The sequence below is a fragment of the Oryctolagus cuniculus genome, chromosome 19 (assembly GCF_964237555.1).
Source record: "Oryctolagus cuniculus chromosome 19, mOryCun1.1, whole genome shotgun sequence".
NCBI lineage: Eukaryota > Metazoa > Chordata > Mammalia > Lagomorpha > Leporidae > Oryctolagus > Oryctolagus cuniculus.
In genome coordinates, this window is record NC_091450.1 from 5,501,627 (window position 1) to 5,514,735 (window position 13,109).

The window sequence follows — 13,109 nt, forward strand, 5'->3', positions numbered from 1 at the left end:
AATTTCTTAAAAATGGGCAGATATTTATCGCAGTGATTAAGGTACTGCTAGGACACTACCTTACTTGAGTCCTTGGATTCAGGGTCCTCACTATGCTCCTGATTCCAGCTCTGTGGAAATGCACCCAAGGTTGTCAGCAGGTGATGGCTCAAGTACTTGGGTCCCTCTCATGCCTGTGATGGATCCAGATTGAGTTCTTGGCTCATGGTCTCTGCCTGGCCCAGTCCTCGTTGTCATGAGGATCTGGATAGTGAACAAATGGATGATCTCTCCTCTCTTGCCCTCTCTGACTTTTTTTACTTTCAAATAAAGTAAATAAAATGTGACTGTCCCCAAAATCATCATTCTCCTATTTCTATATCAGTTCTTGGGCATTTTGAAGTTTCCAGTTTTAAAGTTTCAAAAATTAAGCTTGTGGAATACTTTTTGTTTTAAGGGAATTTTATCTGCCCACTGCTAGGTCTGAGCAGAAATGGGAAAATATGTCTTCTTTGAGAAATGAGTACATATTTATTAGTATTTTATTGGATCCATAAAAGTTTATTTTTTTAATGGAAGCATTAGTGCATTTCATATAGGCTTACACACTTAAATTTATGACCACACTTCTAGCCATTTTACTAGAAACATTTGTAGCTCTTATGCATCCATAGTATTTCATAAAAATACAAATTTTCTTCTTTTTTTAATCCTCAAATTATTATATGGCAACATCCTCCAGACAGAATTGCTGGGATTTAGCCCCATTACTGAATTCTGCAGATATAATGAGTTTCCCAGAAGATTTTTGCATTTTTACTTTATTGACTCAGCAAAACTGAATCACTGTGCTTTGTGTGAGCACAGAATGCTCTCAATGACCCACCACTGGATACCAGGGAGATTGAACCTCTGTTGCCAAAGTGATTACCCAAAACCAAGCTTCACCCCACATCTTATTGTGCAGAATTTCCTACAGTCAGTGCACAAGTCCCCCACAGTTATGGGTGCAGATGATCCACTCATTCACACAAGCACATTCCTTCTATGGAGAGACTAGGGTTATTCCCAGAGCCAGCTCCCCATTGGTGATCCACCTTGGCAGTTTGAATCTAGAACCTAGGATATGCGGAGAGGATAACAGCACCTCACAGTTCTAAATGAGTGCCTAGCCCACTGTCAACCCTCTGAGCCAAATTCAAAGTCACTGAGGAATGTGGATTTTTCCCTCTGGTAAAATCCCATGATCACACCTGTGCATGAGAGCCTCCTGCAGCCATTACTGCTGTCAAATGATGACTTCACCCTGCCTACTGCTGTGTGCTGTTGTCAGGCAGGATGGTGAGAAATAAACATGCTTTTCTTTACCTGGATTATGTGGTACCCTCTCCCTGTTAGCATTCCAGACCCGGCAAAGTGTCTGTGTGGTTTGCGATGTTCTCCCTTGGGCAATACCACTGTTGTCAAGGGCTGCCACAGTCTACACTTACCTAGGTCTCAGAAGCTGTTGTGTCCTCCAGCCCCCAGCTGTGGGAGTCTGGTGTGTAGTGCCTCAGCTCGCTGCTGCACTTCTGCACCTTCCACACTGCCACTCATCATCTCTCTTTCCTTCTGTAGAATTCCACTGCACACTTCACTCCAGTTATCCCCTGGGAATTCACTTCCTCTGCTTTTCTTTTGCTATTTGTCCCTGATCAGAAGCAGCTTGTCATTTCTGTTTTGCCTGTCTTCATCTACTGTAATTTCCAGATTATTCGTCTTCCTCTCATTGTGGTACTCTGGGTTGCTCTCATCTTCTGATGCATCTTAGAATAGAAAATACTTAACATGGTCCACAGATACAAAGAGGTGTATTCAAGGCTGATGGGAAGCTTTGGGCCAGGACCCTTTCATCCCAGACACAAAGGTCATCTGACTGTCTCAGCATTTGCCTCTGGTGATTTAGTTATCCAAGCAGCAAGCAGCAAGGGCAACAAGGAAGGATGTAGAGAGGCAATGCTGAAGCATCCTTCTTTCTTTTTTTTTTTAAACTTTTATTTAATGCATATAGATTTCCAAAGTACGACTTATGGATTACAATGGCTTCCCCCCCATACCGTCCCTCCCACCCACAACCCTCCCCTTTCCCACTCCCTCTCCCCTTCCATTCACATCAAGATTCATTTTTGATTATCTTAATATACAGAAGATCAGCTTAGTATACATCAAGTATGGATTTCAACAGTTTGCTCCCACACAGAAACATAAAGTGAAAAATAATAGATGATTTTTTTTAAATGATGATGAAATCAGAGCAGACCTATTGTCATGTTTAATCCCAGTGAGAGACAAGTTGGGAATTGATAATTTCTTTTTTTTTTTTTTACAGAGGATCAGTATAGTATGCATTAAGTAAGGATTTCAACAGTTTGCACCCCCATAGAAACACAAAGTGAAATATATTGTTTGAGTACTCGTTATAGCATTAAATCTCAATGTACAGCACATTAAGGATAGAGATCCTACATGAGGAGTAAGTGCACAGTGACTCCTGTTGTTGACTTTACCAATTGACACTCATGTCTATGGCATCAGTAATCTCCCTATGCTCCAGTCATGAGTTTCCAAGGCTATGGAAGCCCTCTGAGTTCTCCGACTCTTATCTTGTTTAGACAAGGTCATAGTCAAAGTGGAGGTTCTCTCCTCCCTTCAGAGAAAGGTACCTCCTTCTTTGATGACCTGTTCTTTCCACTGGGATCTCACTCGCAGAGATCTTTTGCCAGAGTGTCTTGGCTTTCCATGCCTGAAATACTCTCATGAGCTTTTCAGCCAGCTCCGAATGCCTTTAGGGCTGATTCTGAGGCCAGAGTGCTATTTAGGACATCTGCCATTCTATGAGTCTGCTGAGTATCTCACTTCCCATGTTGGATCACTCTCCCCTTTATTTACTCCATCGGTTAGAGTTAGCAGGTACTAGACTTGTCTATGTGCTCCCTTTGACTCCCAGTCCCTCCACCATGACCAACTGTGAATTGAAACTGATCACCTGGAACAGTGAGATGGCATTGGTACATGCCACCTCGATGGGATTGAATTGGAATCCCCTGGTATGCTTCCAACTCCACCACTTGGGGCAAGTCAGCCTGAGCATGTCCCAAATTATACATCTCTTCCCTCTCCCATTCCCACCACCATGTTCAACAGGGATCACATTTCAGTTAATTTTCAACATTTCATCCTCATCTACAGAGAGCGAGCAGGGATCAAACTTCTTGATTCTGTTTCTCTAAATCTTATAAAGAATTAAGAAATGCAGTCACCAATTGCATCTGTGTTTGGATTCTGTTCAGACCTCTAAACCACAAGAGCTGGCCTTGTGGCAAGTCCTTTCAGTATGATCAACCTTGCAACAGTCTCTGTTAACACTTTCTCAGCTATTTCTTTCTTCTTATTTCCATAACCATTTTGTTTTAGGGATTTTAAATGATCAGTAGGAATTGTTGAAATAAGCTGGCCCCAGAGTGATATTCCTGTAGTGAAAGTCCTGAACATCTGAAAGGTTTCCTACTAAACTGCACAAAGGTGTCTAAAACAATAGTGCCAAAGGTAGCATTATTAAAGATTCCTGGGACCGGTGCTCTGGCATAGTGGGCCAGGCCTCCCCTCAGTGCCTGTATCCCATATGGGCACCAGTTCCGATACTGACTGCTCCTCTTCTCATTCAGCTGTCTGCTATGGCCTGGGAAAGCAGAAGATGGCCCAAGTGCTTGGACCCTATACCCACATGGGAGACCTGGAAGCAGCTCCTGGCTCCTGGGTTAGGATTGGTCCAGTTCCAGCTGATGCAGCCATTTGAGGAGTGAACCAATGGATGAAAGACCTTTCTCTTTATTTCTCTCTATCTCTGTAACTCTCTCTCTCAAATAAATACAAAATTTAAAAAAAAACATTTAAAAGACTCTTTAAAACACATTTCACAATGAGCTGTCCAGGAATTCATTTTACTGAAAAATTGCATCAGTACAAATGTATTAAAATTAGGGTATAATGTTCTGAAGGAGGAGCGTGCGCAAAAGATCATTTTTTCTGCTACCAATATCATAATTCTTTGCTTCAGCAAATAAGAATGTAAAGACTGCTACAAGTTCATAGAATGCATGACCGGAGATATTCTACATTACGCCAGGGGAGAGAGGCTTCTTTCAACTACAAGGTTTCTGAAGCATAAGAGACTATGGGTGGTTCTGTTGCCAGAGCCAGGGAAGAGAGTGTATCCATTATGAGGTTTATCCAGAGCAACTGCACAACCTTAAGTGGTAGATCTTGATTAATACAATCACCTGTGAAAGCAGCAATCACTGCTACTGTGATAGTAGCAAGATGGAAATGAAAAAGTTTTGAGATGCTGTCATTTCATCCCACATAACCACTTTCATAATGCTTGTAAAGTTGTCCTGTGTGAAAATAACACCAGATGTTTCTTTAGCTACATCAGTTCCAGCAGTAACCATGTCAAATCCAACATCTGGGCCACCATTTCTAACATCACCAATGACAGCTACTACCTGGCACTGTTTTCAGACAGTTCAGTTTGGTCAGTTATACAATTAGCTAGCATATATTTTACAGTAGAAGATGATCTTGCAAGTTCTCACAATTTGGCAAAATCTTGTCTATCCACACTTTCTCAATCTCTCCTTTATCATTCCATATTCTTGTGTTAAAATCTTTACCTTCTAGGCATAGGAAATTTTCCCCTAGATGTAAAATACCATATTTTGTAGCAATCTCCCAAGCAGGATTATTATAATCACCAGTGAGCATCTGCACAAAATCCCAGCACTATGACATTTCTTCATTGTACTTGGCACCCCAGGTCTCAGAGTTTCTTCAATCTGATGCCTCTACAAGATGTAACTCTAGCCCTCCACCCTCTCCCAACACACACACACACACACACACACACACAACAATGCTGTTGACAGCAGAATTCTGCTTACAATAGAAATGAACAAGTCTGCTACTGCTTCACCCCCAGGAAGATCACTACATAGTTTGGAAACCTCACTCTGATTGTAAGCTGAATGTTCATACACTAGCTGCATTATAAAGAACCCAATAAAAATTAGTCATTTCACATGTTGTGAAGGATGAGCTAGTATTCTTGTCTTTGGACTTCAATAGAAGACACGCTTGTACAAATGTAGATTATTTATTTATTTAGATTTGTTTATTCATTTGATAGGCAGAGTTACAGAGAGGGAGAGGCAGAGTTAGAGAGAGAAAGAGAGAGAGAGAGAGAGAGAAAGTCTTCCATCTGCTGATTCACTTCCCGAATGGCCACAACAGCCAGGGCTGGGTCAGTCTGAACCCAAAGACCAGGAGCTTCATCTTGGTCTCCTGTGTGGGTGCAGGTTGGACTGTCCCCTGCTACTTTCCCAAGTACATTAGTAGAGAGATGGATTGAAAGTACAGAAGCTGGGGTTCAAATCGGTGCCCATATGGGATGCTTGTGCTGCAAGTGGTGGCCTTCACATTATGCTAGTGCCAGCCCTTTATTTATTCAGCAAAGCCTTCTGCCAGACTGAGCGTGCTTCTTGAGAGGTGGAAGAAATGAACTGACGGTTACACAGTAACAGCATAAATGGTGGATCATCAGTACTACCCAAGAATGGTCTTGAACCGTATATTAGCAGGGCTTTGGTTTATCTCAGTGCCTGATGGAAGGGGCGGGGGGGAAGCTGGGCAAGACAAAGGGCCCTGGATCATTGAGTAACATTTTAATTTCTACTCGTGGTGGTTAGTAATTTGGATGATTTATGTTTATAAGTAACACTAATCTGTTCACAAGGTTTGCAGATTTTTTTGGTTTTGTTCATAGATGGGAAGTTTTCTTATAACTGATTCAGAGAAAGTTAGTCCTTCAAATACTGCTGTATTTTCAGGAAAAGGGTGTTTCTACTGAAACTGTATTAAACTTTTGCTTATATTTTACTTTTAAATATTGTAGATAATTTGCTAGTAATAGTAGCCACATAAATAACACTATCATTTTGTTTAACAAAACAAAAAAATGAGCACTGGTGTTCTAATGAAGTTATAGCCTCTGTCTTAATTAGCTTATTTTTTGTGAAAGTGTTAACTCATTTTTTTGAATGAATAGTATATGCAAGAATACCAATAAAAAAACAGATACTACAAACTACAATCTTGAAAATAAAGCCAATGTAACAAGAACAAAATATACAAACATGAGAGGAATGTTTGATATTTGACCCATGATGCATTCTCATCTTTACAATTAACCTGAATGTCTGTTGGGACAAAACTGTATACCTTGGTCAAATTTTAGAGCTTTTAAAAAAAAGCAACACTCTAGAACACTTTGTCTTTTACTTTGAGATATTTGAGATTCACACATCTGTTCAAGTACACAGAATAAAAATAGCAGACCTATAAAATTTATTGCCCCTTTAATGTCTTGAGTAGCACATATTTCAGAGCAAGTGCTGTCTGAAACTCTAAAATCGCTGTCCTTGAAATAAAATTTATTTCAGTTTTGGGTTTTTAATTAACTGAGATGAAAGTAAAATTCCCCACCAACTCTCCTTCCAGAGACAAAAAGCTCTTATTAAAGAATAGAAACTCAAGTCTACCTTTCTACTGTAAAGAATATTTCTTACTAACATTTCTGGTGAGGCAAAAAGTTCCAGAATAATCTTCAATATACACTTGAAAGATTACACTGTTTAATATCAATAACAAAAAAATTACAAAACAAAAAAGGAAAAAAAGAAGTTCAAATTTCAGGCTAAATTATGCTTAAAAGACATTAATGGCAGTATTTCTGAAATGATATAAATGTTATATACTTATCAAACCTCATGCTTATTAAAACTATAGTTAAGGACTTTAGAGATGTACAGTAAATACACTGCTGAGGTCCATTTTTCTAATTATTAATACCACAATGTACTTACTACCCAGATGATGATGCTACTTGGGAACAGAAGTATTGTACAATTTTTACATTGTAAGGCACTTTTACTCAACTGTGATGAAACCATGGATAGATAATAAATATATTGGAGATTTGTAACCAAAGATTTTTCATGTGACTTCCATTTTACATTTCAATTTTGTAATGAAAGATGGTTTAGCCAATCACACCACAGTGAGAAAAACAGATAGTCAACCACTTGTCTAGCCAACCAAAAGGTAAAGTGCTTTTCTGGTTGCTAGTGGCAGAGAAAGGGCTGAAGAAAACCACACAAAGTCATACATTTACTACATAACAAATCCATCAACTGACAGCTTATCATACTTATAGTCCTTTACATAATTATTGACTGGCACCTTCCATTTTCCCTAAAAAAGTTATTACAGTAGTTGTCCAAAAATGAAGGAGCTTTGTTTCTCCATGGGTAAATTCTACAGCACTCAGTATAAAAAGATGTAGACATAGGTGATCTAAAGATTTAAAAAACAATGGTTTTCAAGCTGTTGTAAGGAAATAAAGTACAGATCCTTTGGGAAGTCACATAGCTTGGTAAACAAACATCTAGATCTGTTCTTGCACTTCCAGTCATGATGAATTTTGAGAATTAATTACATATACATGACAGGATAGTAAGAGCAAAAGGATAAAACATACAGGGAAACCCACTACTAAAAGCTAGTTTCCTTCTAAAAATCATAATATAAGGTGACTAAAATAAAGCAAGCATTGAGTCCCTTGTTTCATTTAAATACACACTTGACAAACACAATTTTAAGGGACTAGCAGTTTAAAAATGCAGTCATTAATCACAGTATAACTTTCCACCTGTTACATTTTAAAAATGCTGTTCTATCACAGCAGACTATTTCAATGTACTGTCTAGTTAACATGGTTATTTATTTGCAAACCTGCTTTATTGTAGAAGGGTAACTAACAATTCATAAATCAAATTCTACCCTTGGCATTGAGGTGCTATGGTACTATCAGGCAGATCATAACTGAAGTTTTTTTGTTTTGTTTTACCATAAAGAAATATATAAATGCACTTCAGCATGTAAGTAGAAGAAAATATCACAACCTAGAAATTCTGGTTTGAAAATCCTTTCTAAAAAGCTGGGTTCTTAGGCTTTCATGAACAATTCTGATGATCAATAAAATACTAAGCCCTACCAGGAGAGAAGCAGGGCACAAAAGCCTGTTTAATAGATAACCAAAGCAATCACTGAAAACATTACAAATATTAAATAAGGTTTCTAAAATAGTGGTCACAAAGTTAAAAAATAAATACTGTTCTATGCGAAGACTGTTTTTCACTCCTACAGCACACAGCACCTCCTTACACACTTTGGGCCAATATGTGAAGTGCTCCACACAACAGGGTAGTTCAGAGGAACAGGTTTCAGACATGTTGTCTTGAGTTCTTAGAGAGTGATAACCCTTTAAATCTTAAAGAAATTTAATTTGCTGATGCCAAACATTACTTTATAGTTGAAAGGATTCAATAATTTTGCCAGAAGCTCTCTACAAGACATGGAAAGAGAGAAGTGTACAGTCAAGAGAATTTTGGCATTAGCACTGGAGCTAATACCTTATAATCAGCAGTTGCCCATGTCCAAGCTGATCAGGGAGAACAACTTTAACAGGGGTCCAATGAAAAGCTTCAGCACACTTCTTGGATGAGATTTTAAGTATGCGCTGGCAAAGCCAAGAGAAAAAGAAAAGTTCTTTTCAGGTTTAGCCTCCATTACTTGAATGTGAAAAAAAAATTTCATAAATCACTATGTGTTGCCCCTAATGCATGCCTACATTGCAAAGTAAAATATGCTTATGCTTTCCTTTGAGCATCAATCCACTAAACAACCTCAAACACTCTAAACAGTGAACTTTGTTCAGTCCAGAAATATAGCTTACTTCATTTTGAGCCCTGCTTTAACCATTGACACTATAAACAGAGTTAATAGTGTTTCAATTGTGTCTTACAAACTGCAAGCTACAGCTTTGTATTATCAACACATCAAACTCAGCTGTTTAGCAAAGGCCCATAAAATGAACAAGATGATTTTGGGTAGTTCAATGAAGGATCTAAGAGTTGGGTAGTAAAAACTTACAAACCATTCTTTATTTTAGAAAACAATGAAATAAAAAGAATAGTAGTTATGGGTGTCTTATTCATTCCAAGTTTTCTAACTCTGTCCCATGGATCTAGTTTCCATTAAGTTGCTGCTGAGTTAGTTGTTGCTGACCAATTTCTATTTTTCTCTGGCTTTTATTCTCTCATTTTTCATCTTCTTTATCTCTCTCATCATTTCCACTATGATTTTTACAGTACAGTTTGTAAATTCCTCATGACATATTTTCAATGTATTTAGCTTTGTCTTGTACTCCACAGTGGTAAAGGTAAGTCTTCACACAGGCTTTTATTTCACTTCCAGTAGTAGCACCAGCCTGACTGCAAAGTGTACATTTCATTATTTACCCTCACTTAATCTCTTGAAGAACAGTTTTGATATCAAAAGTCTCCAAATTCTGCTCTTGATGTTGTGAGTTGAACTGTTCCAGAAGAAAATAACATACACTTATAATGTGCAGCTGCCTTCTTAGTGTTAAATATATGCAGTTTTCCTGTTGCTTCATTTTCTTCCTGCCCTACATGACAAAATCCACAATTGGGCCTTGTATCACTAGGACTGCTTCTATTTGAAGATATATCTCTGTACAAACTACCTTCCATTTCCTCTGTTCCATGGGAGGATATAGACCTTGTATCTTCTGACAGCCCTTTTTTTGTGGCCTTCCTTTGTGACTTTTCATTTTATTTTTAGGTGACGAAGGCTCCAGTTCATGCTCATTAAAACTTTCTTCTAAATCAGCTGCTTCAGAATTATGTGCAGTTCTCTTATGTTTTTGGCAATAAACCATGTAAATTCTTTGTGAAGTGTTCTTTCAGATTTGAGCTTTATCATGCAATGCACAGTACTAGTGGTATGTCATATGACATGTTTCCTCATCACAGCCAATTCTGGCTCCAATGACAGTGGCACAAAGAACACATCAGCTTTGTGCCTCTTTTTTCCTTTTGGACATCTTCAATAGAAAATCCACCAAGACTTTCCTTATCAGAGTGTGATGATACCAAAGCAGATGAAAATAGCATGCACTTATGGTTTGCTTCAACCTTCTGGTTTTCAGATATCAATAACTGTCCACATTCCTTGTCTCTATTTGATTTACAAATGCCACATTTTTGCTGTCTTGTAGGCCCTTTTTTCTGTTCAGTTGAGCTTGACATGATATTTAAATCGCCTTTATACTGCCACTTTAAGCTGTAAGAAATGCGGCGGGGCTTAGAGGCAGAGGGCGGCATTGAAGCGCCAATGAGTCAAAAACGAAGTCCGTATTGGTTCTCCTGCAGCGCCAGAGAGCAGGGCTCTGTCACTGGAGGTTGCTTCCTTTCATTCTAGGAAAGAAGGGCTTCTAATTAGTTTATTAAATACATTTACTACTTAAAGATTTGAAGCAGCTGTTTAATTTTTAAAAATTTTGAAAACTTGCTAATCACTTTTAGTTCAGAATTTAGTAGATTGCAGCACATCAACTACATAATGAGAGATTCTTGGAATGCTTTTGTTATTTCAGAAAATCTAATTAAATATAGGTCTGCTCTGATTTCATCATCATTTAAAAAAAATCATCTATTATTTTTCACTTTATGTTTCTGTGTGGGAGCAAACTGTTGAAATCCATACTTAATGTACACTAAGCTGATCTTCTGTATATTAAGATAATCGAAAATGAATCTTGATGTGAATGGAAGGGGAGAGGGAGTGGGAAAGGGGAGGGTTGTGGGTGGGAGGGACGGTATGGGGGGGAAGCCATTGTAATCCATAAGTCGTACTTTGGAAATTTATATTCATTAAATAAAAGTTTAAAAAAAAAGTATGAAACTACAAGACAGCCTTAGTCCTTTATGTTTTTATCTAAAGGTTTAGATCAGTAATGTCTTGGTGAACTGTGAGTGAACTGCATTGATATTCCTAATAAATAGAGACCTTCACACAGCAAGTGGGCCCCTTTGTGTTTTGAAAAATTTTAATAGATAAAAATACAAAATGTTAATGAGTAAAACCATGATTGGAATAAATTTCAAGATGGTTACAGCCCCATGATATAATGCTGCAATTCCTTGTTGGAAAATTAATAGAAACAGATTAATTATCTCAATCTTGCCATTTAACATTTTCTTCATAGAATTTAGTTTATGTAAAATAATCTCACAGTTTCAAAAATTAATCTTCACCATTGTTTTTGAAACATTTTTGATGAAGTGGCCAAATAACAGATTAGATAAAATGAGATTATACAAAAAGGTAGAAAACCTACAAAGAATTGGATGTAGTGATTATTCATGTTTGTAGGCCCATTACTAAGCCAATTGGATTCTCAGGCAGAAATAGAGTTTATGAGGACTATTACATGAAAATACTGACCCAGTAGAGAAACATTTAGATGGTGATGCCTGATATTCTTTGGGGTGGGAGAGATCTTTTCTCTCCAACAATTCTCTGCAAGTGTTAGAAACAAATTGTCTCTGTCAGCATGTGTAACTGGACATTATTAATTCTTCAGGTATTTAAAGCAATCATACTGTAAAAAGAGGTTGCCAGGCTGGTGCTCTGGCATAGTGGGATAAGCCTCTGTCTGAGATGTCAGAATCCCATATGGGTACCGGTTCAAGTCCTGGCTACTCCTCTTCTGATCCAGCTCTCTACGATATCCTGGGAAAGCAGTGAAAGATAGCCCAAGTACTTGGGCCCCTTCAGGAGACCCAGAAGAAGCTCATGGCTCCTGTCTTCAGATCTGCTCAGCTCTGGCCTTGCAACCATCTGGAGAGTGAACCAGAAGATGGAAGACATTTCTATCTGTCTCTCTCCCTGTCTGTAATTCTGCTTTCAAATAAATAAATAAATAAATCTTAAAAAACAGAAGTTGCATGATATGATGGAAAAACATATTAGGCTAGGAGTGTAAACCTACTTCTTAGTTTTGGTTTTGCCATTAATGTGCTATATAGTCTTGGTAAAAATGTTTTACCTTGAATGAGGATGGTGGACTAGACTCTATTTTGAAGAATATTTCAACTCTAAAAAATAACCCTGTCATCTGGACAGCCTATTAGGGAATAGTGAAAAGGGAAATGTTTGATTTTTAAGTTTTGATCATGCTTAAATATGAATGTAATTGCCAAAAAATTTAGAAGTTCGCATGTTTGGAGGATTTGCATTGAGATTTACAGTACTCAGTTTTCTTTTTTCTTTTTTTATTTAGTAAATATAAATTTCCAAAGTACAGTTTATGGATTACAATGGTCCCCCCCCCATAACTTCCCTACCACTCGCACCCATCCCATCTCCCGCTCCCTCTCCCATTCCATTCACATCAAGATTCATTTTCTTTCTCTTTTTTTTTTGACAGGCAGAGTGGACAGTAAGAGACAGAGAGAAAGGTCTTCCTTTGCCATTGGTTCACCCTCCAATGGCTGCCGCGGCTGGCGCGCTGTGGCCGGCGCACTGCGCTGATCCGATGGCAGGAGCCAGGTACTTATCCTGGTCTCCCATGGGGTGCAGGGCCCAAGAACCTGGGCCATCCTCCACTGCACTCCCTGGCCACAGCAGAGAGCTGGCCTGGAAGAGGGGCAACTGGGACAGAATCCGGCACCCCGACCAGGACTAGAACCCGGTGTGCCAGCGTCACAAGGCGAAGGATTAGCCTAGTGAGCCGCGGTGCCAGCCTAGATTCATTTTCAATTATCTTTATATACAGAAGATTGATTTAGTATATATTAAGTAAAGAGTTCATCAGTTTGCACCCACACAGAAACACAAAGTGTAAAATACTGTTTGAGTGCTAGTTATAGCATCGCTTCACATTGGACAGCACATTAAGGACAGAGATCCTACATGAGGAGTAAGTACACAGTGACTCCTGTTGTTGACTTGACAATTTGACACTCTTATTTATGGCGTCAGTAATCTCCCTAGGAACTAGTCATGAGTTGCCAAAGCTATGGAAGCCTTTTGAGTTTGCCGATTTTGATCTTATTCTGACAGGGTCATAGTCAAAGTGGAAGTTCTCTCCTCCCGTCAGAGAAAGG

General features: G+C 38.6%; 2 pseudogenes; both read right to left on the reverse strand.

Annotated features, from left to right (window-relative positions):
* Window positions 1-2,098: 2,098 nt before the first annotated feature.
* LOC103345206 (plasma membrane calcium-transporting ATPase 1-like) lies at window positions 2,099-8,365 on the reverse strand (annotated as a pseudogene).
* Window positions 8,366-8,661: 296 nt separating this feature from the next.
* LOC127487913 (PHD finger protein 6 pseudogene) overlaps window positions 8,662-13,109 on the reverse strand; it is a 59,706-nt pseudogene continuing 55,258 nt past the window's right edge.